The sequence below is a fragment of the Gouania willdenowi genome, chromosome 21 (assembly GCF_900634775.1).
Source record: "Gouania willdenowi chromosome 21, fGouWil2.1, whole genome shotgun sequence".
Lineage (NCBI taxonomy): Eukaryota > Metazoa > Chordata > Actinopteri > Blenniiformes > Gobiesocidae > Gouania > Gouania willdenowi.
This window is the reverse complement of record NC_041064.1, coordinates 17,241,963-17,269,331: the sequence shown is the minus strand read 5'-3', so window position 1 is coordinate 17,269,331 and position 27,369 is coordinate 17,241,963. Positions and strand designations below refer to the sequence as shown.

At 38.0% G+C, this 27,369-nt stretch overlaps 1 long non-coding RNA gene across 1 annotated transcript in view; it reads right to left on the bottom strand.

Moving 5' to 3' along the window:
- Positions 1-791: 791 nt before the first annotated feature.
- LOC114455643 (uncharacterized) overlaps positions 792-27,369 on the bottom strand; it is a 36,280-nt gene continuing 9,702 nt past the window's right edge. The window contains exons 3-4 of the long non-coding RNA XR_003672751.1: positions 1,073-1,292; positions 792-962 (exon numbers count right to left, since the gene is read on the bottom strand). This is a non-coding gene — a long non-coding RNA (uncharacterized LOC114455643). The remainder of the gene's footprint in view (positions 963-1,072; positions 1,293-27,369) is intronic.

Here is a 27,369-nt window from a genome sequence, read left to right as displayed (position 1 = left end):
AATGTAAGAATCTACATATTAAACTAACATTGGTTTTCTGAATGACATCTCATCAGTACAGTAGCCATCGGTTGCTGTCACTGAAATGGATCCTGATGTTCCTCTTAACTATGAGCTCTGAATCGATGCCTTTTGCAATTTTTGGTTACAATGTCATTAGCATATAATATGGTGAAGTGTATGGGATAAAAAGGCAGTAAAGAACAGATTGGGAGTCTGAGAGATCTGCAATCTATATAAGTAGAGCTTCAGATGAGCTTTGAAAAGGATAAGAGAACGATAAGATGGAGGAGGGGAAGATAGAGAAAAATGGGGAATGGAGATGTTGGGGGAACGGTCACAGGGAGTCATTAAAAAAGAAGGAAACGGTGTGAAAGAGATAAATTTGAAAAGAAAGAAAAGTGGCCCTAAAACTCATTGAGGGTGCTCGTCTTTCTTCTTCAATTTGCCAGGAGCTCACTTTTGACGTGAACCCACGGGTGTAAAATACTGGAGCTTTGTCTCTTTTTGCTGCTTTGAACAGACTTAAAAACACTGGGCTTTAGACGGCAGATATCCACATACAATCTAAATAAATACATTCGGCGTCAATGAAAACCTTATGCTCACATTTTTTTGTTTGGAGAAAAAATATATAATTGTTTTCTTGCATTGATTATAGTTTATTTCATTGTAAGTATACTGACACAAAATGCAACACAAAGAAAAGCACATATTTGTTCATAATTTTGATAATTCCACTGTTTTTATTGGGAGGTCAAAATGAAAATAACAAAAGTCAATATCGGGTATAATCACCATTTTGCCTGGACACAAGTTTGAAATCGCCTCCGCATGGAGCCAACCAAACGTCTGAAGTTATCCTGGAGAATGTTCAACCACACTTCTTGCAGAGCTGCCACCAGCCCTTCGCGATTTGTGGCATTTGGAGCTTGTCTGGATACGTGTCGTCCTAAATGATCCTAAAGACAAGGCAAGGCAAATGTATTTATATAGCGCATTTCATACACAAGGCAACTCAAAGCTACTTATACACATGGAAGGTGCTCCATCATTGTGGTAGAGGCCAAACCTTGCTTCGTCGGTGAAAAGGACCTCATTCCAACGTGCTTGAGTCCAGTTTGAGTGACGTCAAGCCCGTTTTTGCCGACAAACTGGTCGGAGAAGGTTCCTGACTACCGGAACTCGGGATTGTAGGTCAGTAGAAAGCAGTCTTTGATAATGGCTGGGGTTTCCCAGGTGTCTCTGCTGCAGTTTGTGTTGCTGTGCGAAACCAGTCTCGAAGGTGTTGGCTGCAACACAATATGATAATCACCGTCAGCAGTCGTCAATCATTCTCTTCCAGGACGTGGACGATCGTTCACGGAGTGGGTTTCTTAGTGGCGTCTTCTTAAATTGATAATTGTGGGTGGAGAGCAACCCATTCTGTGGGCCACCTATTAAACAGAGAGACGTCCCTCTAGCAGACCCAAGGCATGTGTTGGTTCGTTGATAATCTCGGCAAGATTTCTTGTAGGGGTACGGATAGTGTTTACTTTTGCAGGCATGTTTACCCTGGACAGGGGGCCAGTCCATCACAGGGCAACACAGACAGACAACCACTCACTCATTCACTCCTATGGGCAATGTGAGGCGGACATGCCAACCACTAAGCCACCGTGCGCCCTGTAATTGAATCATATATTGCTTAACATACTATTGGTTAAAAAAATACAGGCAAAACAAAAGTGTTAAGTTTTCAATGATGCAGAGTAAAATTATAATCTAAATGAAAGCTCACAACAGTAAAATGGTTGTTTGGAACATTAAATGATTATGAATCATCCCATTTCTAAAGTGTATTGATAAAATAATTGACATTGCATAACCCTTCTTGTTTGACTTTGCAGTATCGTAATTTCCTAAGGTAACTTGCTTCGTGCTGGGTTGGTAATTATCGGATTGCTTGCATAAATCCATTTAAAGAAACTAAACTATCTGGTTGTGTGTTTTTTTCTTCGTACCCCTTTTTATGATCTCAGACAGATTGCAACATGATGAGGTTCAGGGCTCTGCGGGGGCTGCACCATCTGTTGAAGGACTTTGTGTTCTCTTTGCAATAAAGTTTGAGCACGGATTCAGTCCTGGTCATAAGTGTCCATGATGGTTCTGTTCAGCAAATAAACCCAAAACTTTGCAGAAATGTTCTTATTTTACTGTATTGCTTTTAGTCTTATTAACATATCTACATACACAACACAAACTATGTTTTCATACATGGCTACATGGTTTCTGAGATGGCAGATGGTCTCACTATTTTATTTTCCTTAGTGATTGTTTCAGTTAAATGGATGTTTCTTTAACCATTTTATTGGTCATTGATGCAGTAGCAACTTGTGATTGATTTAGGAGCCGTACTTGAAAAGAAAGACTTTCATTAGATGGACAAAACACAGATATTTGGTCAACTTAGTGCAACCTACACCAATGATGACAACACTAGCAACTAAGGAAGGCTTTTGAATGTAAGTCAATACATTTTCAAGGTTAATTCATGCCTTGTTGCCCAAGTCTATGTTTTAACGGTAAAAAATCTACTGTACATTTAAATATAACTGATTGATATTCATGCCAGATCTTTACTCCCATTAGTACAATCAAGGTCCAGCAGGTTGTTTTTGGATGCTTGATTATTTTCTAACTTTTTGCAGATGAATTTGTGTCATTAGTGCACTATTAAAGGTAGTGGTGGTGTTTGCAGCAGAATTATTTGTAATTATTCAGTGGCTGTCACAGTCTGCAAGCCATTCTGCCTGCCATAAAACAAACTATTGTTGCATGTAACTGCGTCACTTAGCTTTTGATTATTGGAAGTCAAACACAAAAGTCAATTCTCAGTATAATCAGCAGAAGAGAGCCAGCATAAGGCTGCCTGTGTGTGTCTTTAGTGATTTAATGTGTTTGTGCCTGCACTGGGAATCCTCACTGGCACAGATCAATTTCATTTCTGTAATGCGTGACCCGTCACAACAAACGGTGAAAGCCTAAGGCTGAAGCCACGCAGTAATCCTCTCTGTTCCATCCTCAACGTCCTTTTAGTCTCTTATTCTGAATACTTTGTTTCATGATGCTCATGAATATGTTAGCTCAGAGGTAAACAAGTCTTTGTAGCACAGAATGAAAGCTTCTGTCTCAAATATTTACAGGATCGTCAACATGTCATTGGTTCAGTTGTTCTATGATTACCATTTCTTAAATAAACATGTCAGTGTTATATTTAGTTTGTATTGGTTTTAGACTCCCCCTCCTGATTCATCAATGCTTCATAAACACCCTTATACTCATAAGATATTCACCAGCAGCTCCTTCTCATCAGCCAGTCCATACAGCTCTTTTAACCCAAAGTTTTTCTTCATCTCTGTATTCGTCACAGTTTTTCTGTTCTATTTTTTACCAAAGTTCTGCTTTCTCTTATAAATTTGTTTATTAAAACATCACACAGTTGCTGCACATCAAGATAGGAATGATACATGATTCCTCTACAATCTAGGTGCTCTATTTGATTGAGATCTAGTAAGTGTCAAAGGTATGGGAGTATGCATCCTAATGTGTGTGTAAGGGACCTGTGCAATACAATTACACAGAGTAGTATAATGGGACACCAGTCAGAACCCCAGTTCCTTAAGTTTAATTTTATGATTACTGATTTACTTTGTTTTGGGGGCTAAGGAAAGCATTGCTATTATTTATATTCTTTTTGTGGTGCTCCCTGGGAGGATGATGCTCTGCGTATGTTGGTTTTAACAAGTCATTCTTTATCTCTGACCAGTCTCAGCATTTTCCTAGCATTAGTCACCTGCTACTCATAGTTTTTTCTATACACTTTATAAGAATTAGTGTGAATGTTCCAAAGGTTCAACTGTTTCTGAGACAATCTGACAGTAGATTCAGATGATCTCATTTCTTCTTTCTTCTCCATACATTGTTGACTTATGTGAATACATTGATTTGCTGTCGTGCTGCTGATCTAATTCCTCATCAAATATCCATCTGAAAATGATGAGTCACAGTTGGCTGTACACGTGTACTGGCAAACATATTCAGCCCATACATGATGTCATACAGTCCATTATCCCACATGCATCATCCCTTTAACTGGTGGACTTCAAATGAATAAACTTTAACTACGTCCAAACTTGGTGTTGCGATGATAAATTAAATGCAAAGCACAGCCCAATTGCCCCCCCCCCTCCTCGACCCCCTCATTGTTTTAGCATGGACTAATTGGGCCGCTCATTAACAGTACAGCAACCTTCAGCTGTTAATGATGTGGAACTTTTTGATTCGGCCACAGGCTTGACAGAGAAGTTAGGCTGCTTCTAAGCCTTGTTGGGATCAAATTAGCGAGGTGTGGACACATGACGCTGAGGGGGAAGCGGCTTTGCCCTCATTTCTTGTCTCGGCTGTTTGTTGTCATTAAACCTTTTGTTATGAGGGGCATTAAGCAGCTATAGCTATATATTTAAACTGTGACTTTTGAAAAATGATGTACAACTTGCACCATTCAAACTAAGGTTGGATAATTCAAAGGTAGAAAAAAGTAACACATGTGAATGGATGGATAAATGGATGGATGCTTCCTTCTTGGATTTACCTGGAAGTGCACTGTGTCGGTGGAGTGTGATGGCTGCTGACGTAGAGTCGGTTAACAGCCATCACACACTTCACTGTGAGCCCACTTCACTAGATGCCTGTCCGCCCTTCTAACCACTCAAACTGTCAGCTGCAATGACATTTAACCATTCAGCTGGATTGGGCTGATGTCTCTTTCAAGTGTGTACGTGTATGTGTATATATGTGTGTGTGTGTGTGCATGGGATTCTGTTCAGACGTGGGAATGCAGACCGACATCTTTTTGACCTTTGAGTACGGTAGAAAGGAAGAAAGTCCTTTTCTCCTGTGTGCAGCACATTGTGTTGTTTTACTTGTTTTGTTACTTGACATTTTGATGTTAAACTTTTGAGAGGTCAGGTCATAAGTGGCCACAGTGTTCAGTGACCAAAAGCCAAGACTGAAAAGACTTGAAACTCCCTTTGAAAGTGGTTCAGTTGTTGTAAGACGATCCACAAGATGTGCTGCATTAAAGGGTACCTATACTAGACGTGGCCATGCCAGATTGTCACTGTCCGATCTCGTTCGAACTCGAAAGCTAAGCAGTTCTGGGCCTGGTTAGTAGTTGGATGGGAGACCACTGAGAATTCCAGGTGTCACAATGGGGGACAGTCGCCCCAGTGGTATCTGTCATTGTGTCCTTGGACAAGACACTTCACCCATATTGCCTAGTATGAATGTAGTGTGTGAGTGAGTGTTGATGGTGGTCGGAGGGACCAATGGTGCACTATGGTAGCCTAGCTTCCATCAGTCTGCCCCAGGGCAGCTGTGGCTACAATAGTAGCTTACCACCACTAAGTGTGGAGTGAAAGAATATGTCATGTAAAGCCCTTGATAAAGCATGATAAAGCACTATGTAAAATATTATTATTATATACATGTATATAATGTAAAATGGGTTTAATGTATTACCATAAACAAAATATGTTTATTAAACAACCTTAAAATCAAATAAAATCTATGCTCAGCCAGATATGATATAAAGTGTTTACATTGACTCCGACTAATCGATCTACCAGTGAATTTAAAAAATAAAGATTTAAAAAAAAATGTCAAATTCAACCAATAACAACTTGTCTAGTGCTTGTTGTGAGATAATATAGCAAGGCTCCTACAATGGTTTACAAAGTACGCTGTATGTGCAGATTTTTAATGATATCATTACCATTACGTTACTGTGGTCATTAATATGAAATATTCCAGAATTCATGCAATAGGCAATAAATCAAAAACTGACCTTGAGAGTTGCGCTGCATAGATTTTCCCTTAAATTCAGAGTGTCAGAGCTTTTATCTGCAGTGTTTGAGGCTATTTAACCTCTCAGCACTTCATGTGAAACACATCTTCAGAAGGTTTGTATCAGGGAGATGTTTCTCAGTTTCATAAGACTCTCAAAAATCAGCCAAACAAAACTACTAATCTTTGGTGTTTGGGATATCTTGGGGCAGAAAAAGAAGCTTGAAAATAATTATTAATCATTAAATAGTAATCCAAAGCTCTTACAGAATACTTTTGCATTTATGAACAAAAATCTGTGTATTTAAAAAGACAAAAAACATCTCATAACAGCCTCAATGACCTAAATGTTATGACATATGTCCACTAGGGGCAGCCCTGAGACCGAGGTTTAAGGTAACGATTAATAATCGGAACAAAAGATATGGTGAAAGTAGAGGAGTAAGTATGAATTTGGAGACAAAAAGAAGACAAGGAAGAAAACATAAATGTGTTAAAAGTTCTTCACAAAAATGCAAACCCTGTATTGAAAAAAAGTGTTGTCATAAAGTTTTTTAACTCAAGAGAACCAGAAATCAGAGCCACAATGCCTCTGTTGTGATTGTTAGTACTGCTCCATTTTGTCCCTAATTAAAAGCTCTGAAAACAGGCAGAAATACAGACAAAATCCCATAGATTGAAAAATTGTTAATTTCCTCAGTGTTGAATTTTAGCTCTCTGAAGTCATTTGCTAATAACTCCTCTGACCTGACATTGGAGAATAATTTTAACTGGCAGTAATAAGAAAATAAAAAGGTGAAGGCATTGACCTGAGAGCACATTTCCAAATTCAATTTTTTATTTATTTTTGCCTTTCTTTGCCCTTTGTGGAGCCCCTAATTCCCAGTGGATTTCATCACATTTCTCCCCTGACCTTTACAAAATGACCAACAAATGGGAGGAGTATTCACTCTCCATTTCTTTTTGTTGCACCTTCGTCCAAATTATCATTTGACCTTCACTGCTGTCCGATTTTTCTCACTGCAGGGACGTAAGGATGCTCAGTGATAGACAGCACGGTGAAAGAAAGACTGGGTTCTCCTTAGTTAACCCATAACAATCCAGAACCCTATTAAAAAAAAATCTAATCTGTAATTTAACATATTGTCACACTGGGAGTTAATGGTGAATCATTTTCTCATTTGAGTCCGACAGCCTCCAGCAAAGGTTTGTGCATTTATTTGCATTTCAATAAAGTCACACAAAAAGTTGCTAACTTAAAAAAGTTTGAGAAACAGATGTTTGTAGTAAACATAGCTAAGAAGAGTTCAGGCACACAACTTGTGTACCACAGCAGCGCGTTTGAATCATTGTTACGACCATGTGCTGTAGTTGTACCTCAGCCAAAGGAAAACATTTAAAATAATATATTTACTTAGTGAAGCAAAGACGCACATCATCATTTCTCACATGCGGTGGTGATTGTGTAAGGGACTGAGAAAACACAGTTGAGTATATACGTTTTAGTATAGAACGGACAACACATTAAAGAAAATTTGTTTTGATGTAAAAAAAAGAAAAAAAGACGAAAAATGTTTTGATTTATGGTGCATAAAACAGTTATTTTTGTGAGCATCTGCCTCCTAGATGGATTTAAAATCCCATTCACATTATAAGAAACATCAACGCACCACAAATCACAACATTTTCCACCTGTTTTATATTAAAACTGATTTTCTTAAATGCACTGACCGTTTTGGACTAAAACGTTTATTTTTAACTGTTTTCTCAGCCCTTTACTACGGTGGCTGGGAAGTGTCAGGTGAATGCATTTAAAGAAATGAACACAAATGCAAACAGGTCACAACGGAAGTGTTTCCGACGGACCGGTATTACAGTCGGACAGGTATTATGATATGATAGCCTGATATGAAAAATATAAGAGTATCCTAATCAACTTTCACTTACTTTCATACGCGTTTCGATGTCTTCTTCTTGTTCTTACCTGTTCTGGTAGGTTAAAAACATCCGCCAGAAACGTGTCCGTCTGTAATACCGGTCCGTCGGAAACACTTCCGTTGCGGAAACCCGGTGGCCGGGAAGTGTCAGGTGAATGCATTTAAAGAAATGAACACAAATGCAAAAAGGTCACAACACGAATGCAAAATGGCCACAACGGAAGTGTTAAGAACAAGAAGAAGACATCGAAACGCGTATGAAAGTAAGTGAAAGTTGATTAGGATACTCTTACATTTTTCATATCAGGCAATCATATCATAATACCTGTCCGACTGTAATACCGGTCCGTCGGAAACACTTCCGTTGTGGCCGGTTTGCATTTGTGTTGTGACATGTTTGCATTTGTGTTCGTTTCTGTAAATGCATTCACCTGACACTTCCCAGCCACCGTACTTTACACTTGCAATTATTTTTGCAGAAGTTCAAGTGCCCTAATATGTAAAACAAAAGTGACCGGATTAAAAATTTTAAGTTTTTCTAAAATATTTCTAAAATGTGACCATTTTATTACATCATTTAGACCTAATGTAGTAGGCTACCTTGATTTACTATTACATGATTTTTTATTTTTTTTTACGTCACAGTAATTTTGTAAAGTTCTAGGTGTAGAAAATGCCTGATTTGCCGATTCCAATTTTTGCCGATCCTGATTATTTTGAATATTCCAATCTTATAATATTGTTAAACATTGAACAATATCCACAAAACAATACAAATGTGTTGTTTTAACTCCACATGAGGTAGTTAACTCAAACCTAAATTAAAAGTTTACAACATTGCTGTCCAAAATACAAAATTTAAAAAAATTTTTTTAGTCTTTTATTTTTCACATTTTAAAAACAAACTAAATGTGTACAACAGGTTCCACTGCAGACCTGTTTAAAGCTCTTTGCCAAAAAATAAAGTGCACAGCAGTATTTTCATTTAACAAATAAAGAAAATCACAGGGTTTGGGGTAAATGATATAATAAAAATTTACAGGACAAACTAAAAAAACATCTTAAACCACCAATAAAGTGTCCTGAGTTTTCGGTTTCCTTGTAGTACAAAAGTGTAAAAAAATTGTCCAAATGCAGCAGCTTTGTGGATATTTAAATGTAAAAATACCAATCTAAAAATAATCAGTTTACAAGATAAAAGCTCCTAAAATTCAAACATTCTACAAAAATAGGTGATGACAGAATGAACATGGCACAAGTTAGTTGTTCTCATTTATTACAGTCACTTGGACATTAATGGAAGCTTTTTATTCATATACAAAGCCATGAACTTCATTTTCTTCATAGCAACGTTGCTCTTTTTACTGTTCAAAAGCTCTAACAGCAGACCACTGGCTCTTTGCACCGCTAGCTTAGCTTTAGCATTAGCTTGATTTCTAGCTTCAAATGCACCACACTCAGCGGTGTCTTATAGTGAATAAGGTAGAGTTTTGTTTGCTGCTCCACCAGGACTTATTTCCACGTTACAGGAATTACAAATTGCGATCCTTTGCTCTCTCATTTTGTGTATTACTGCCGATCTACGCACATGCGAAGCTAACCGTGCCTCCGTGACTGTTGTTATTCTGTGTAGCAGAGGCATGCGCAGCACGCACATGCACACATGACCTGGTAGGCGAGTCTGTCAGTCATCTCACAGTAGAAGAGGACAGTAGCTAACTTTATCACCGACTTTAAGACGTTTGCGGAGGTAGAAAAGATCGGCGGAAAAGATCGGTTTCACATCCAAGGATCGGCCGATCACCGATCCCCCAAAATAAGGGAAATCGGAATAAGGTAGCATTCAATCGGCCGGCCGATCGATCGGTGCATCTTTAGTGTCAACCATAAAATAAATTATCTAAATGTTTGGCAAACTAAAACCAAAATATGTTCAAAATGGAGTTGTATACAGAAAAACACTAACGCTAACCATTGGCAATATTTAACAAAACAATAATAACATGAAATCAACAAAATGATGTTATTGACATTGACAAACTCATAGCCACCTGCTTTAGATTGTGATCAGGATTTAATGTCCTTTAAATTTTGATACAACATATCAGACCCAGTAAGACCAGGCTCATGTCATCGTGAGAAAAGCTTCAACACACAACAATCACACATGACTAGATGCAGATTGTGTAGATATTGTCTCGGACCACTGTGTTCTTGCTCTTCTTCTGCCTCCTGTGATGTCGTCTCTACACCCACTGGAATCACGTAATAACAGCTTGTCAAGGATTTTTGTCTGGAGACACATTTGAATATTCAAATGTGTTTGCATATTCAAATGTGGCTGAAGGTTGGAATGGCAGATCCTCTGATGTGCATATTCACATGGTGATTTCGTGTTCATGTTCTGCACAGCTAATGGATGCATCACGCTCATTGTTTCCTGATTGCTTTTTTTTTTTGTTGAATGCGGAACTGAAGACAAACAGAATGGCTTCTTACATTTATGTTCAATACCTGCTTATTTATCGTGCCCGTGCATGTGTGGATTTCCTCATACCCATGCACAAACACATTTGTGATTTAAGCCAGTTTATTTCCTGCCAGGAGATGCTATCGGCCAACAAATAAACGATAATGGAAGCACAGTAAACAATGAGTGCTCTGAGACTGTTTCAGCTCTGCAACTCATCTGATCCACACATACAGATATAGAGATTTCCTATAAGGGCTTCTTATATCCACCTCTCTTGCAAAAACTTTCAAGTTTATTGTGATTCAAGCCTCAGATAATCACCTGTAAGATATGACTGTGTTTCGATAGGATTATTAGTTATTCAGTTACTTTAAATAGGATTTTGAATCCAAATAGAAATGAAACAATGTTTAATTTTAAAAAAAAAGGAATTTACTCATCTCACCAAATTCAGAATAAATTACATTTATGTAAAACTGCTTCACATGATGTTAGTGATGCATGTAGAAGAGGAAAAGCCAATACTAGTAGATAAGAGCATGCATATATAAACCTAGATTGCAGTAATGATACATGTTGATTGCAATGACAAGACAAAATACCAACGGACAAAAAATTCCAATGGAAAAAAAACCCAACAGACAAAATCCCAATGAAATCCCAAACCTTTTATTAGAAAAACTGGACAAGATCCCAAACTTGTGTTGCAGCAATTTTAAAATAATGGCATATATTTCATGGCAAACAATTTATTTGGTTAGGCCATAACCATAACCCTTTTGGATATAGTTATGCATTTAGAAAACTTTTATAATAAGGGGTTGGGACTTAGGTTGTTGGGATTTGGTCGTGGATTTGGATTCAACAAAGCAACAGAACATACGTGTTTACAGCACTTGGCTGCACAGTAGGGGTGAGTATTGTCAAGGATGTTGCAATATACGTGACACGGTACTTGGGTCATGATACAATATATTGTGATATTATACCCAGTTAATATCAAAATTAAACGTAGAGATGAAAAATCAAGTTGTTGTATATGTTCATCAGAAGATATAATCATTCAGAGGACAAATTGAGTCAAAACTATTTGCTTCAAAACATCCTCTTTACTATTTATTATTACCCTTATTACACATTGAAAGCATTGTAATCACTGAAATATTGCACAAATACACAAAAATATTGATTAAATATCCCCCCCCAAAAAAAGCTAGCAAGGCTTGCTTCAAAGTTAATGTGGTCGTTCACAGCAGAAAGAGGAAATAATTGAACTTCCAGCAGTGAATGTGTGGCGAAAACTGCAGCTTTTATGGAGATATTGGATATGGACTGAAAAGTCATGCATCCTGTCACATGACCAATATATTTTGTTGATGGTGTCTGAGTTTAATATCTATTATTGTGTCAGCTAAAGTCATGATCTGTCTATTGCTATTCTACACAACACATCTGTGAAATGGCAGATAAAGTGGTTAAATTAGAGGTTAAAAAAAAAAAAAAAGACAGACTAACAAAAGTGAAACCTAAATGCAACCATTTAGTGAAAAGCACAGAAACTCATCTTCTCACTTCTCAACAAAGCCAAACACAGACGTTCAACACAAACACGGTTCAGTTTTAATATCCTTTTTTTTTTTTTTTACCTCGCCTCTGAACTTAATTATGCTTCCTGTTCAAAACCCCCTCAAACTCTCATTTATCAAGTACTACTGTGGGTGTTTTCATTTGACGTAAAATAAAGAGTAAAAACAGTCTGTAGTCTTACTGCCAGTGCTTACACTGGAATAAATCCCACCTGCCCAGTTTCATCACACCTCAATGCAAAAAAATCTTGAGGGATTGTGGAGATTAATATGCATGAATGCCTCCTATTCCCCGATGATCTAATGTTTACAACAAAAATCCAACATTGACTTTTACCACATCACTGTTATTCTAGAACAGGGGTGTCAAACTCATTTTAATTCAGGGGCCAAACACAAACCAGTTTAATCCCAAGTGGGCCTCAGATTTTAGGCAGTAAAACAAGCAACTTTACTAGTCATGTGCCCAAGTTTGCACTTCCGACTTTAATAGTATTTAAAGTATGTAAAGCACCGACACTATCCAAGCTTATGTGACCAATTTTTATTTATTTTGGGGAAATTTTGAGGAATAATTTGAGAAAAATTGTAGAATTTGGTAAAAATTGAGAGCACTTACAACAATTTGAAGCTCAAAATGACTGCCATAATGTGATATAGGCATAGGGAAACTGTGAGCCCTGAAAAAAAAAAAAAGCATTTCATTGAAATTGTGTATTTGGAGGTACTAAATTAGTTGATTTACACAATGAGTCATGTTTTCGATGTCATTTTTTACTTTCTCCTGCAGGCCTTGAGCTTGACCCGTGTGTTCTAGAACAACTTGTCACTTAGTTTGAGGTCAAATCTGATACCTTTATTGGATCTTAACAATCTCACCTTTAAAAAGGCCTCCAACCAAACATCTAATATCAAATGTACTATTTGAAGCTGTGCATCAAGTCTAAATTCATGTGACCAATGTTTGCCAGAAGCCTCAGAAAATTAGCCATGGTCCAGTGGGTCCTCACATGTTGCTTTTAAATGCACTTGATGGAAACAAATAATCTTTCATTATAATTGATGCTGAAATATGGATAGCAAAGAGGCTTCCATAAAACTGATTGCTCCTCCAGTAATTGAGTCATCACTAATTTATAGCCATTTCAATACCTTCATTAGCACACAACCATGTACAATGTTTTCATCACATCAGAAAACATCACCAAGAGGCCTCCTCTCTTTCTAGACAATTACTGGTAATAACCCCAAGCCTAATTCCACGATATCATTTCTTCACCTAAAGGTTTTATGGTTATGGTATCCCCGCACTTTAATGCCCCACACTATTACCAGTTCCTGTATACTTAGACACATAAGTGCAGCGTGTGCAGCAGGACCCGCTCGAATATTTCCTGTCTAATTGTAATGGGTGATGTGACTCATGGCTGTTTAGAGCTATTGACTGGAGCTAAAGACACACCATTTGTTTAAGTCATCATTAACACAGCCTTCAATAAGAGTCACTGGCAGCAAGTGCAAGGCTGCATGTGGAAGCGTGTTTACGAGAGGAAGCAAAAGAACCAACTTTCAGCATGTTTTAGAGCACTAAAATATCACAAAGGGTTTATAAAGCAGCAGTTTGGTCTGAATCCATCTAAAGAAAAACATTAACAGGTTCTGCTGCAATATGTGAGCAAAAGATTAGTTATTGTCATTCATTTTTTCATGATTATAAAATGGGGATTAACAGTAGTTTAAGGACATACAATAATTATAACCCAGGGTTATGTTTTTTTTTTTTTTCAGATTAAGGAGAAGACTAATTGAAAAGCGATGAAGACAGATCTTTCCTGTTCAAGTTAACATCTCTGGAACTAAAGTAAAAAAAATTTGTAACATATACTGTATTCTTATTATCTACTTTATATTTGTCTTTCATTTTGTATCTTGCCATCCTTTCTTGGATATATCTGCTGTTCTTCTTGGTTTCCTAGCACTCAAACTCCTACACTCCTACATGGACATTGGGTTGCCCACTTTGCGCTTTTCTGTTGATGAGCCAGCGAAAAAAAAGATTCATATTCAAAATGTATCCCCTTCATCAAGTGCTGCAAGAACAAAACCATTGATATTCATTAGGTATGTGTCAGGATTGTTGGAATGAATAAAAAAGTAGAAGAATTGTGTCTACTTAATTTTCATTTTCTCAATTAAACATTTGTTAGTTCCTATGGGCAACGATTGTAAAATAAATAGCAACTTTTTGCGACAAACCTTTTTTAAATGGTACTTTTCACCTGATGTCAATGTTAAATATGAAATCTAAAACTAAATGTTAAATATAAAATCTAAATGTTAAATATGAAATCTAAATGTTAAATATGAAATCTAAATGTTAAATATGAAATCTAAATGTAAATGTTACTTTTAAATATAAATGCTAAATGTACATCTTAAATCAAAATCTAAATGTTAAATTGAAATGTTAAAATCCAACCGCTAAATCCAAATGTTAATTATTAAATCTAAATGTCACGGGTGTAACTAAATATTTAGCTAGTATGCAAATTCACTGGAAGTACCAAAATAAAACCTCATTGTTGCTTCGTTGCTAAATGTTGCTTTTTATTTTAGTATGTGCAACTTTACAATCAGCGTCCCCATAATTTTCTCCAAAACCGGTCTGAGGTGTGAGCTATTCAGCGAAAAAAATTCATGATCATCCCGTAGACATCTCAGTCCACAATTAGCAGTAAGTTGGAGATCTCCGCTTAAAGCCTATATCCAGCTAAAAGTGTGAGTTTCTGTTGGGTGCTTGATGAATGGAAATGAAAATAATGAGTGACAGGGAGGTGTGATGAACATGGGTAATCAGTCAATAGCAAGCAGCACAGTAGGCTTCAGGCTCGGATCAATCAGCAAACACCAGAAGGAGGTGTGGGTCGAGCTCCGAGTTGTAGCGCTGTTGCATTAATGTGTTATTTAGGGTGCCTCTGCTTAAGCGTTAGGGTAAAAGAAAGCGAGTTACTCCCCACAGCTAAAATCCAACCACATTTAGTCAGTTAATGGGTGTTACAATCAGTTCATAACAGTGACTCAATCAACAAGACCATTTCTGCTGCTCAACATCATTGAAGCAAGTCAAATAAACATCCTGTCGACTAACAACTGCAAACTAAGGCTGTGTGGGACTAATAAACCACTACTCCCTTATTTATTTATAGTATCAGTATTTGGTGCCACAAAGCCAGGTTTTAGAATGTGTGGAAAAAGAGTAAACGAGAGAAAATCCATCACCCCATCTCTTATCTCATCTAATCTCTAGCTTTTTGCTTGATAAAAAAAAAAAGATTTAAAGAAAATGCTTGTGTCTACATCAGCATAAAAAACAGGAATCCTAACAATGCTGCATCTGTCAAGGGAAGGATTTTGGGTCAATGTCAGCCCCTCTGTGAAAGACCACACCTTTGATTTAATTGAACTAACACATGCACAGAGCTGATGCACACTGCATTGAAATTAAAGGATGCCAGGTAGGATTTGGGGGATGGAGCACAGTGTATCGGATTACATGTATATGCTCCTGTAAAACTAATCAATACATGAGTGGTTTTACATGAAGGACCTTGACCCTGCATCGATCCACTCCGTTTTTTTCAGGACCCACTCACAACACATAAATGTTTCATCAGTATTAAAATCTGAAGACAACACAAGACAAGAGTCCTTTACAGCCGACGTCCAGGGTTTTTAGCTCATTCTGCCTGTTGTCAGTGATTAGTGTTGAGCTTCGTCAACAGCATGAAAATATATTTGCAAGAAGGGTTCCTTCCTGACAATTGAGGCCATTTGTCTATTAAAGCAGAAGGATGAAAGCTGTCAAAAGAGGAAAAAAATCATAGCGGATAATTTGAAATTGTGTTTCTTCTCAGTGTTTAAACACAACACGAACAAACAGTTCTTAAATGACAGCTGCTATGCAAAGGTTTTCAATGGTCTCCATGTGGAATTAATACTAAAATCTTTGATTATTTCTATAAACCACTGAGTAGAATTTCACTTCAAGTGTTTAGCTCAATCCGTGTACCCCTTGTTCTTTGGTTATTTTGTTTCAAAACCAAATCAAAAAACAGAAAAAAATTATTGTTTTTTTAGTTTTCTTAATTTAGGGGTGGACTTTTACTCCCGGTCCGGACATAAAAAGAAGAAACGCATAAGTCACATTACATAGAATTGAAATGTTATTGATACATGAATAAATAAAAACCAATAAATGGATGTTATGTAAAACATGCACATATGTGGAACCAGAGGAGGAGAATCTACTGGTGCTCATCCTTTCTTGAGATCATCTTCCGTGTGTTGACGGCTGCTGTTAGTTGTATTTATAATGTACAAAATAAACATTTTACTGCCCTCAAAAAAGCTGTAATTGTTTTTGCAAAAGTGTCAAATGGTAGAAGTTCTAACATTTTCATTCCTTACATCAGCCTCACAGTTGATAGTCAGTCACCAGTTCATTTGGATACTATTTGGACCGTAACACCGCAAAACAAAACAAACGTGAGCAGCTTTTTACGAGCTAAAACATCCACACACTGAATGAAAACATGAGCAGAACCAGAAAAATACTGAAATAAATCCTAAACAGTCCTATTGTGTGTGGAGACCTGCCCAGGACTTGGGTTCTCGCTCAAATTTCCCCGTCACACAAACGGAACAAGTTTAAAACAAACAAAAAACAGAAAAACGCTGCTTATCTGGTTTTTCTGTTTTGGTTTTAAATCAGTAAAACAAAATAACCACACTGTTTGTTATTTTAGTTTGGTTTTAAAACGGAATAACCAAAGAACGAAGGGTACACAGATTTAGCTCGTATTTATTACCATGTTTAAAAAAGAAAGTCCACAGCAGAACTTTTTTGGTTTAAATTGCACTTCCTTGTGTCCATCGCTCTAATCTTATGAGCTTTGTACCCACTACAGCTCCAAAAGTAGAAGTTTTTTTTTTTTTAAACTTGTGACCATGCTGACTTTCTGGGTTTATTAATCTTGTATTTCGTCATCATAGATAAACATCTGGTTTTGGAGAATTGAGAAAGTCAAGATTGAGGAAGATGAAACTAAGTGCTAAGAAATCTTTAATTATTTCTTTCTTTTAGAAATCCTGATCATTTTGGGTTTCATTGATAGTTTATTCTGGTCATAAACAAAGGGTGCAGAGTAGAAAAAAGGTTTGGATACAGAATTGGTGGTCATGGATTGGGATGATTGTTTTCCTCCAGGTCAGCAGGTTTCCTAAAAGGCACCAAATCACAAACTGCTTGTAATGGACAACTAGTGCTATGGTTGTTGCTCTGCTGTGACTGGGTGAAGGCTGAAGTTTGAATAACGATGTCAAGCACTTTAAGGCCATGAGGTGGTCTTGAAAATAATGTTATTATGATCTAACATTACAAAACATCCATGTCAGGATTCATATGATAGCAGGAAATTAACAAGACACCATTAGAGCGTCTTTATTTTCAGAGCAAAAGTACCTATGATTATTTGTATTAAACACTATTGTTGTGTGCACTATAAAATTAATTGAACTTGATCACCACTGTCTTTAACTCATTCACTGCCAGCCATTTTCAAAACCGCTACCCCCTCACTGCCAATAATTAATTTTTAAAGACTCACAGAATATTTTGCACTATGACAATCTGAAATCAGAAACCGGATTCTTTCATCAGAATGTTTTTTTGTTCAAGTTTCACACAAATCGCCAGTTTCTCACCAAAAGCTGAGAAAAAAGCCTTTTTCTGAAAAATCCTATCAGTGACTCTGAAGCAATTATTTTTTTTGCTTTAGTTACACCTCAACATTGGTTTCCGTCTATAAAACTACAAAAACAACACTGAGACTGGGCTTTTGATGGCAAAATCATTACTTTGCTATATAGGTCAGAGTTGAATGGTTTTGGACGATCACCCAAGTCTCTCCCCCATCAGTTCACACACATGCAACTTCTTCCTCCTCCCGGACATGTGTCACACATCGCTTGCCCCGGTTTGTTGATCATTTTGTCTCACAATTGCAACACTCTCAATAGTCCAGTTAGTTCTACACATGCTCTGATCGAGTGTGCGCAGCTATGAGCTGCTGATAGCTTCACCATCTTATCTCGTAGCACCATATTCTGTCTCGTCCCTGGTTTGTACCTCCCCATCGATGGTGTTAATCATGGCTGATCTCTCATCCAAAGGTGCACTGCTGCCACCTACATGGCACCAGTTAGTCACTACATCACACTACAGCTCCGATATTCATGAGGGACATCCGCCAGAGTGTTTCCTAGCAACCCGCGTTGAAAAACACAATTGTCATATTTTTACGTCAATGGCAGTGAGTGAGTTAAGAAAACTCAGATGGAAACTCAGATATATTCATGTATCTTCTAATTTTGCTTGTAAGTTTGTTTCTAGAATTTTTCTCATTTCATTAAATCATTTAGCCATCGCTCTATCATTTAAATGTTCAAACTTTGAAAAGTTGCACCCTTTTCGTTACCTTCTCTGATTCCTGCTGTTCTTCCACTAGCCCTTAACCTCCTATCCGATCTTTCTCTCTGCCTCTTTGCTTCCTTCATGATTATTTTCTCCTTCCCCAAGTCTCACTTCTCGCTGCTATTGCTCGGCTATCTTTTCTCTCCCCACACCCGTTGCCCCCCCCACCCCACCACCATCCTTCCCCGCTGTCGCCCCAGGAGGAATTCAGCACCAACTGACAGTCTGATTTAGTCCCAATACCAACCTCCCATCTCTGTTTCTTTCTCACTGTCTCTCCCTCTCTATTTCTCCCAGGAGAGAGTGTCGCACATAAATCTCTGCTGTATCCATCTACTTCCTTCTACATTTAAGCCCTGACCCAATTCCTCCTATAGTCTCCAATGTGTCAGTAGGTCCAGGATATGGTGGAGCTCCGATTGTCCATCTATCTCATAAAAAAACCCAAACCCAGCCAGTCTCTTTTGTGTTTGATTGATGTTTTTACTCACAGGATTTCATATGATCTGATATTTTACGTGATGAGACTAACAGCCGTTTGACATGTGTGTGACTCTATTCCTCCTTATCAAAATGACTGCATCTAAACTACATCGAAGCATCATGATGATAAAAAGAAGGCTCTGGACATTTTTCACAGTTTATTATCTTTCGTCAGAAGATCCAGATTTATTAAACATGTCTGCTCTCTTCGTGTCAAAGGATTAATTTACCTCGGGAGTAAATCACTGATGGGAGTTCATCAAAGCATCACAGGCAAGGTGCTACATAGTCATATTGAAATAGTAGCATAGAATGAACCTCTGTCCTCCGCAGAGATGGATCACTCTGGGTTTTCAGACGGTAAATATTATCAACCCTAGAGGTCCGGTGCTGGAGCTGGGCCTTTTTGCTCCAAAGCTCAGAGGCATTGAGCTGAGCTGTTAATCACTGTGTTTAGTGAAGTTTCTTTTTGGCCTTTTGACACTTACTTCTACAGGTAAAGTTAATATGACGATCATTTTTTAATCAAAGACCAATCAATTAAACAGAAAAAAGTACAAAACTAAGTACACCTTTCTTATCACTGTATTAAAATGACAAAAATCATTAGAGATGAGACGATACATCATTTTTGCAAAGGGAAAAAAAAGACAAAAATAATCGCAGTTGGAAAAATAATCACACGTTTACGGTACGATACCACTCATACCTTTGGCAATACATTGTGTGACGTTTTATCATCGTGATAGCTTGTCGCACAATGTATTGTCCCACCTTTACAAATAATTAACATAAATAAACTCGTGTTATAAAAGTGACTTGTGCAACCTTCCTCCAACAGTGAGTGAGGATTTTCTCCAGCAACCTCCAGCTGCTTCTAGATAAGCAGGTATGGAAGACATTTTGGGTAACACTTTACTTGAAGTTTTATACATAAGGCTGACATTACGTTGTCATTAGCATGAATAAGGTGTCACGAAGGCTGTCATTAAGTGTCGTTCAATAAATTATGCCACCTTTGGAGCTATGTTGGTATTTTTTGGGTTAGGTGGAGGGATCTCGTGCGGTTAGGGTAAGAAAGGATACTTAACGGCAGCCTTCATGACACATTCATGCTAATGACAGGTGTCATGTCATAATAATGACAGCGTAATGTCAGCCTTATTTATAAAACTTCAACAAAGTGGTACTGCTATTTCTTACTGGTGAGTAAATTATGGTAACAATCAAAGATACAGAAATTGTGCTGGTCACCAACATGGATCACCCAGCACTAATGCCTTCAAGGTTTCTGTCTGAAAATTGTTACAAAGAAAGTTAGATTTTAGTTAAATATAGTAATGGAGGATACAATTTTATTGTAATGATGATGTATAGTTGTCTAGCAATAGCAAACTCTCCACAAAATGACCAATTGCACCACTATCACCATACTGGCCCCAAACTGGAACTGCAAAAGCAAAATTTTTTCTCATTAACATTCTGCAGGAAGCAGCATTATCTACAGTATGCGTCCTATCTTTGAGACCTATTTGGTCAAAGCTACTGATAGTGCTAAATAATATAACATATTGACTTGTGGGATCTAATCATTTTTACAAATATGTAAGAGCAGCGCAAGAAATACAAAAACTAAATAGAAAAGTAGTAACTTTTGTTATTTTACTCTATGCAGCTCTTCCAGTTACACTGTGACAAGTGTTGAGGCATGGATTGAGATGTATTTAGTTAGTTCATTCAACGAAAAAATATTGTCACGTGCAACGTTCAACATCCCTCAAAAGGGAGAATTATTGTGAGTGGTGGCACTGCAGCTAAGTGTTATACAGTAAGTGTGCAATCACGCATGGCAAGGTCTGAGTTGATATAGACAGCTTGGTATTGAAACATAGTTAGAACTACATTTATCTTCTCAAATGTCCTCCTTTCAGAGGGGTAATTATTTCCAAAGTGCCTCTCAAAAGGACTCCATCAGAGGCCGAAGCCAGAAGGGAAGAAAAAGAAATGAAATGATCAGTCTCAGGCTGCAGTCACACCATGTATGTGGTAGATAGCAAATTGGACTTTCAGCCCCGTTAGTGATAAAAGGTTCGCCGCAAGGTGATCTGAAACATGTTGGCCTATATACCTGATTGAGGAGAATGCATTCAAGTCAGGATTTTCTTTCTGAAAGTTAACTTCTGTATTTGTGAAAACATCCTTTATCTCTTAAATATGATTCATAAAAAGTCAACATTGAGATCTTGAAGTGTAGATGTTGAAACTGGGACTTTCTGCTGTCATTTGGAGGTAAATGTACTATCGGTGGTGGCAGGTTATATTTCAGGGACTTTGGAAATGTGAATGCAGAGGTGATTTGAAGGTTGAAAGCTTACAGGAGAAAGAAATGCAACGAGGGCAACACAAGGATACGTAAAGCGGGAAGAAGAGAAAAACTAGTTTGGATGAAAGTTCAGAACATTCACTCCTCCAGAGGACACGTCACGGATAAAACTTTGATTGGGGATTTCACTTTTTTTAGATGCATTACCTAAAGCAGCATCATTAAGACTTTCATCATTCAATTTAGTCAATTTACTTTTAACAAGTAAAGGGAATGGACAGTTTAAATGTGCCAGTTATTGAAAACTTCTCGAGGAAGGTCAGATCATTGTATGTGCGTGTCCAAAGATCGGAGATGTATTTACCCATTGCCTTCTAAGCCAACACTGAAACCATTGGCTCCAACAAACATACATTGTGGATACAGTGGTAAAGAGAAGGACCTGGAATGGTACTCTTCATGGATAACCTCGACTAATCAGTCTGCACTAACGAATCAGAGATGGTTACGTCTCTACGGGGATCAACTGCAATGTCCTTATACTTTTTCACTGCACTGTGTATTGAAGGAATTCCTCTACTAGATTAAAACAAGTATTTGTATATCTTTTTATATATCTGAGAGACGTAGACTATTTATTCTATAGTACTGAGAGCATTATAGCAGGCATGCAGTCAAAGGCCACTCAGTACCGTTCAGCCGCCTGCGCTTGTGGCTTTCTGTCAAACTCTGTAATGTAACGTTTTAAATCCTTCTTTACAGGGTACCTGTGCTGAATTTTAAATGTAAGTTTTGTTTAAAAAAAATCATATGTAATACTAGAAGTTTAGTCAGGTAACTTTCTTTAGAAGTGCCTGTAGAGCAGCGAGGAGGAGAAAACTAATCTGCAGCCAGGAGGCATGGTGGACGCCATTACCCCAGTGATGTCAAATTGATGCAATTAGTCATGCAATTCTGCTGTGGATTTTCCTCATCTAAATCTCTTTAATGTCTTACAGACTCCTCCGATAAGTCCACTCTCTCCTACTCACTCGTGCTAGGCAAAGTGATTTCCATCACGTTTTGTATGTAAATGGCGTAGCAGACTGCCGGCTGTGGCTGCTTCGATGCGCAACAAGGGCTAACAATAACTCCAGACACGTCAAAAAGAAGCTCCAACACACATCTTCGTATTGTACGCAGTATCAAACAAAACAATATTAAGGAAAATGTGAGGAAAAGCACAATAATACCTAAATCAAGAGGAAAATAAGAGAAATCAGGTATAGGTATGAAATCATTCCAAGAAGTACTTCCAATAAATTTTTGTTTTTAAATAAATCTGCACATAAATCTTGTTTATTAACTTCACCAAGAATATAATATTTTCACGGGTGTATACTTGTTCCTTTGTTTGTCAAAACTACTAATAGAATTTTGTCAAAATTTGATTATACACCGTAGCAAAATTCCATTAACTTTGATCCGTGATCCCAATCAACATACTGATTCTGGATCAGTTTCAAAAATCCCTCTCTCTCATTATTGGCAAAATTTCAAAAATTCATATATCAGTTCATATTAGACTGATCAGCTATGTTAGGTTGGTTCCTCAATTACTCCACTGAATTTCATCCAAATCGGATCCGGATTGCGCATTTCATTGCGATATTTTGGAAAAAATGTGAGTGCTCATACATTTACACCCACTGTATTTGGTATTGATGGGGATGGAAAGAGGATATCTGGCGCTTGGTAGAGGTTTGCTCTCTTTGAGTTCTCTTTTTGGTAATACATTTTATACACATGGCTTGACAGGTACCCTTTAACTGACTCATTGGGCTTCCGGGATGAAACTAGTGATATTGTTAAACCCTAGTGTGATGTGAAGTGTGTTGTCTGCCTTTATTTCCTTTGACTTCACTTACCCTCACATCGGTCAGAGGGAAGCTCCTGTTGAGACACAGAACAAACAGACCATGCTGAGATTGTGTGACTTTCTGGGGATTGTGCAGATGTTGTTGGTTTATATTGATTTAAGTATTATTTCTTTACATTTTTTGCTTCTTAAATAGTATTTTCTTTCCTTTTACCCTCCTCTCATTTGCCTTCCTTTGTGGCTCATGTATTTTGTCACACTTTGTCTTCTTATCCGCATTCTTTCTTTTACTCTTGTTTTCTCTTTCCTCCGCCCTCTTTACCTCTCCTCGGGATTATTGATGGCCCAGTATTCTCCGTGGTCTGGCAAACAGGGGACCGAGTTCCCGTCACAGAGTGAAACAGCATCACATCCCCTTAGGCAGGTGACCAGGTGTGTGTGTGTGTGTGTGTGTGTGTGTGTGTGTGTGTGTGTGTGTGTAAGATGTGGCTTGTGTCCAGGTTGAAGTTGTGGTGGTCACGCTGACAAAAGCAAAAAGGTAAAGAGAAGGAAAGGGGGAAAGAATTAATTTTCTGCGGCGGCTGGTTTTGTGTGTGTGTGTGTGTGTGTGTGTGTGTGTGTGTGTCCCAACGCAGTGGATTTCTGCTACTTCCAGCCCTGCAGGCCTCTCAGAATAAATGGATTTTCTTTTTCTATTCCAGGGCGCACTGGACCTTATTTCCTTCTCATTCTCCTCTCTCTTTCAATCTCTGTCTCCATCTCTGTTCTCCCTGAGCCATGAGAACATACTCACAGATGTCTCAACCCTCACTCTCAGCTCTATCATCTCATGGAGGTCCATTAATAGACTATGATTTAATTCAATTGGCCTGCATTACTGTTGACTATAAAATTGAACAGACCCAATACAATCAAGGGAAGTATTCCTTTTCTACAACTAATCATTTTTTATCAGAGATAAAACACACCGTTACCATGGTTACATCTAATGTATTGTCTTTCGCACTAGTTGACGGATGGAAGTGAAAGTCTCGACTGTAAGAACTCATGCAGGGTTAAAAAAAAAAAAAAAAAAAACATAAAAGCTGCAAAATAAGCAACATAAATTATGTATTTTGAGTATCCAATTTAGGTTTTTCTAATTTTTATTTATCAAGTAATTGATAATTATTCAAATTACAATGATAACTGAAAGTGAATTGTAATTGTGTAGAGAGAATTGGCTTTTTAATTGGTATGAAAATAAATAAATAAATATAATAAATAAATTCAATGTCGTAAAGCACTGTACAGTAGAGTTTAGATTCTTGGCTTGGGCTTTATTTTTAACTTTTTTTTTAATCTCTGTTACATTAATATTATTTTTTAATAAACACAAAAACACTTACACTTACTTAAACATAACCTCTGGAGCGGACATGGGCTGGTGAACGGTCGCATTTAAGAGACCTTGAAGTCGCTGTTAGCTTACCAATAAATGGGAAGGGATTCATCAACTTTATAATAAGTGTTGACTAGGCCACTGGGAGTGAGGCCCAAGGCCAAGGCAGACTGACTTGATAAAACTGTATCATGTTTTTCTGCAGTCAGTGCCTTCTCCCCGCCCTTCTCTCTGTGTCATGAAGCTGATGATGGCAGTTCCTGATCAGTGGTTCACGGCTCAAATAGTCTGGGACACCGATGTTCTCTCTCTCTATCCTGTTGTTGGTCCATCTGTCCACTAACCCCAACCAGTAGACGCAGATGGCTGCCACCTCTGAACCTGGTTCTGCCTGAGGTTTATTCCTGTTAAAAGGGAGTTGTTTCTTCCCACTGTCGCTAAATGCTTTTTCATGTGGATCTTGTTGGGTTTTTTCTTTCGTATTATGAATTTTATATTTTGATAAGCACGTTGAGATGACTTTGTTGTAAATTGCGCTATACAAATAAAGTTGAATTGAATTGAATAGTAGTGGGATGGGATATTGACGGTGTTGTGTTGCGTTTAGTTGTTCAGCGTTCACATTCACTGAATATTATTTGCTGATTTTGCTCATTCCTCACTTGCAGCTGGGGCGCAGGGAACAAATATGATTGAGTGCTTCAGTCAGGTCTGCGCTCCAAGTACGGGCCGCCCAGTCTGGTCTGCATACTGTAACGGACTGGGTTCTATGTTCTGGTTATGTTCCACTTGTGTATATTCAATGGTGTACTGATGTTGACATTTCCCATGGCCGAGAAGGCATCATGGTTACGTGCATGTGTTCTGAGTGTTGATTGGCTAGGAGGCTGAGAAAAGAGCAAAGAGTGAACAATTCTGTTCCCACGGTAGTGTGAGTGTATGATGGTGTAAGACGGTTCTTTCTGCGTTTGTTTATTTTTGGCGTGTTACTACGACCTCCATTAAAGCCTGTAAAACTGTGATAATGGCTCGAGTCATGTCATTACAATACCTTTTGGGCTGCAGTGAGCGTGCGCACCCCCCTCACTCCCCCCTCGCTGCGAGAGACACCGCGCTACCAATCTACCGGCAGCAATGCATTCAATAAAATTATAATTTACATCAGGTTTGCTTCGGACTCGGACCAACAATTTAAGTTAATGGGCTTCATGCCCGCGGGTCCGGGTCGGATCAGGCTGGATTTTTTGGACTCGATCTAACCTCTACCGTACAGTAACCATAACACAGTAACTTCATTTAAAAAGTAACGTGTTTAGAGTAGGCTACTGGTTACAGCCAAAAGTAACGGCTTTACAGTAACATGTCACTTTGTAATGCGTATGTCCAAACAATGGCCACCATTAAATTGACACCATATCAGCCAATTGACCACAGAGAAAACCATTCACGAAATGTATTCCATGGAACACCTCTTTCAGAAGTCCAAAAGAACTGCGTAAACAAACATAAAACATAATTAGTGTTTGCTTATTTCCTGGCCTGAATCCATATCCAAAAGAATTCTGCATCAATACAAACTGTCTGCATGATTTATAATATGAAGTCATTGGTGAGTGAGGATTGCTTTTCACACATTTTGGTCTCAATGTGCTTTAGAGGGTTGTAGGTAATTGTTTTAGTGCTTTTTTTGCTATGATCATCAGTAATCATCCTGAAAACACAAAGCTGCAGTTTTTCAAATTGTTTTTTTTTTTTTAAGGTGACGCCAACATCTGGCTCAACAGATCCTCACAGTGGTGTTTGGGAGTCATCCATCTGCTTTTTGCTCACAAACCTTGAATCAAATCTACAGAGAAACTGAATCAAGCTCTTGATGCTGTCCAGACATGGTCCATCTCCAAGCCATCACCATGGTGATAACTGCATTATGATAAATTTTACAGCAGATGGAGGAGGGAGGGCGGAGGAGGAAATGTGCTCGTTGGGATGTTAGGGATGACTTACTACATTATAAAAAAGCTCTGTTTAATGTCCCTCACAAACTAAAGTTTTACAAAGACACCAGCTCTGTTTGTGAATAGATGGTGAGTATCTCTCACTCCTTACACTACAGTTTTGGCCCTGAGGTTGATCGAAATGTGGGCAATAAAGAGACTATACCTTACACAAACTAGGCTGACAGGACTATTGGTGTGAATGACAGTAAACACACAAAGGCAACATTTACATCCACATTAAATCTTCTGTTTTCATTGTTGTCTTCTTTTAAACCATCAAAGCTGGCCTTCCTTTACGACGTTTCTTAAGGAGCAGAAAAAAGCACTTTATCGATCCTGGAGGAGAAATTGATCCTCTGCGTTTGAACATCCGATGCGGACACAAAGAGTGACCGCAGTGCAGTGACCAGAGCAGCAGCTGCTCTTTATGAGCTTGTACCTTGGTTTGAAGGAACCTGTTTCTTTCTTATACATCTTCATTTGAAACAACCATCACTTACATAGAAGGAACATCCAAATAGTATGGGTTTAAATACATGACTTTAATCTAAAGTCCTCATTCTGAGTTGACTCAAGCTAAACTGGGCTGTCCTGTTGAGGGTCTGAACGGGGTCAGCGTTTGGGCAGTAGAAAGGGACACTGGTCTATTATTGGCACCTAGCGTCCATTAGCATTAGCTACGCTGTCATTGCCTAGGTCATGTGTTAAACTCAAGGCCCAGGGGCCAAATCCGGTCCTTCAGAGCATTCGATTCGGCTCGCTGGAGAACGTAAAAATGACAAAGAAAACATGAATCATTGTGTAAATTACCAAATAATTCTGTTGTGAACTGTTACTGAAAGAACATTTTTTTCCAAAACTCCTGCAATGTTTCTTAAATTATTCCAGAAAATCTCCCCAAATTAAATACAAA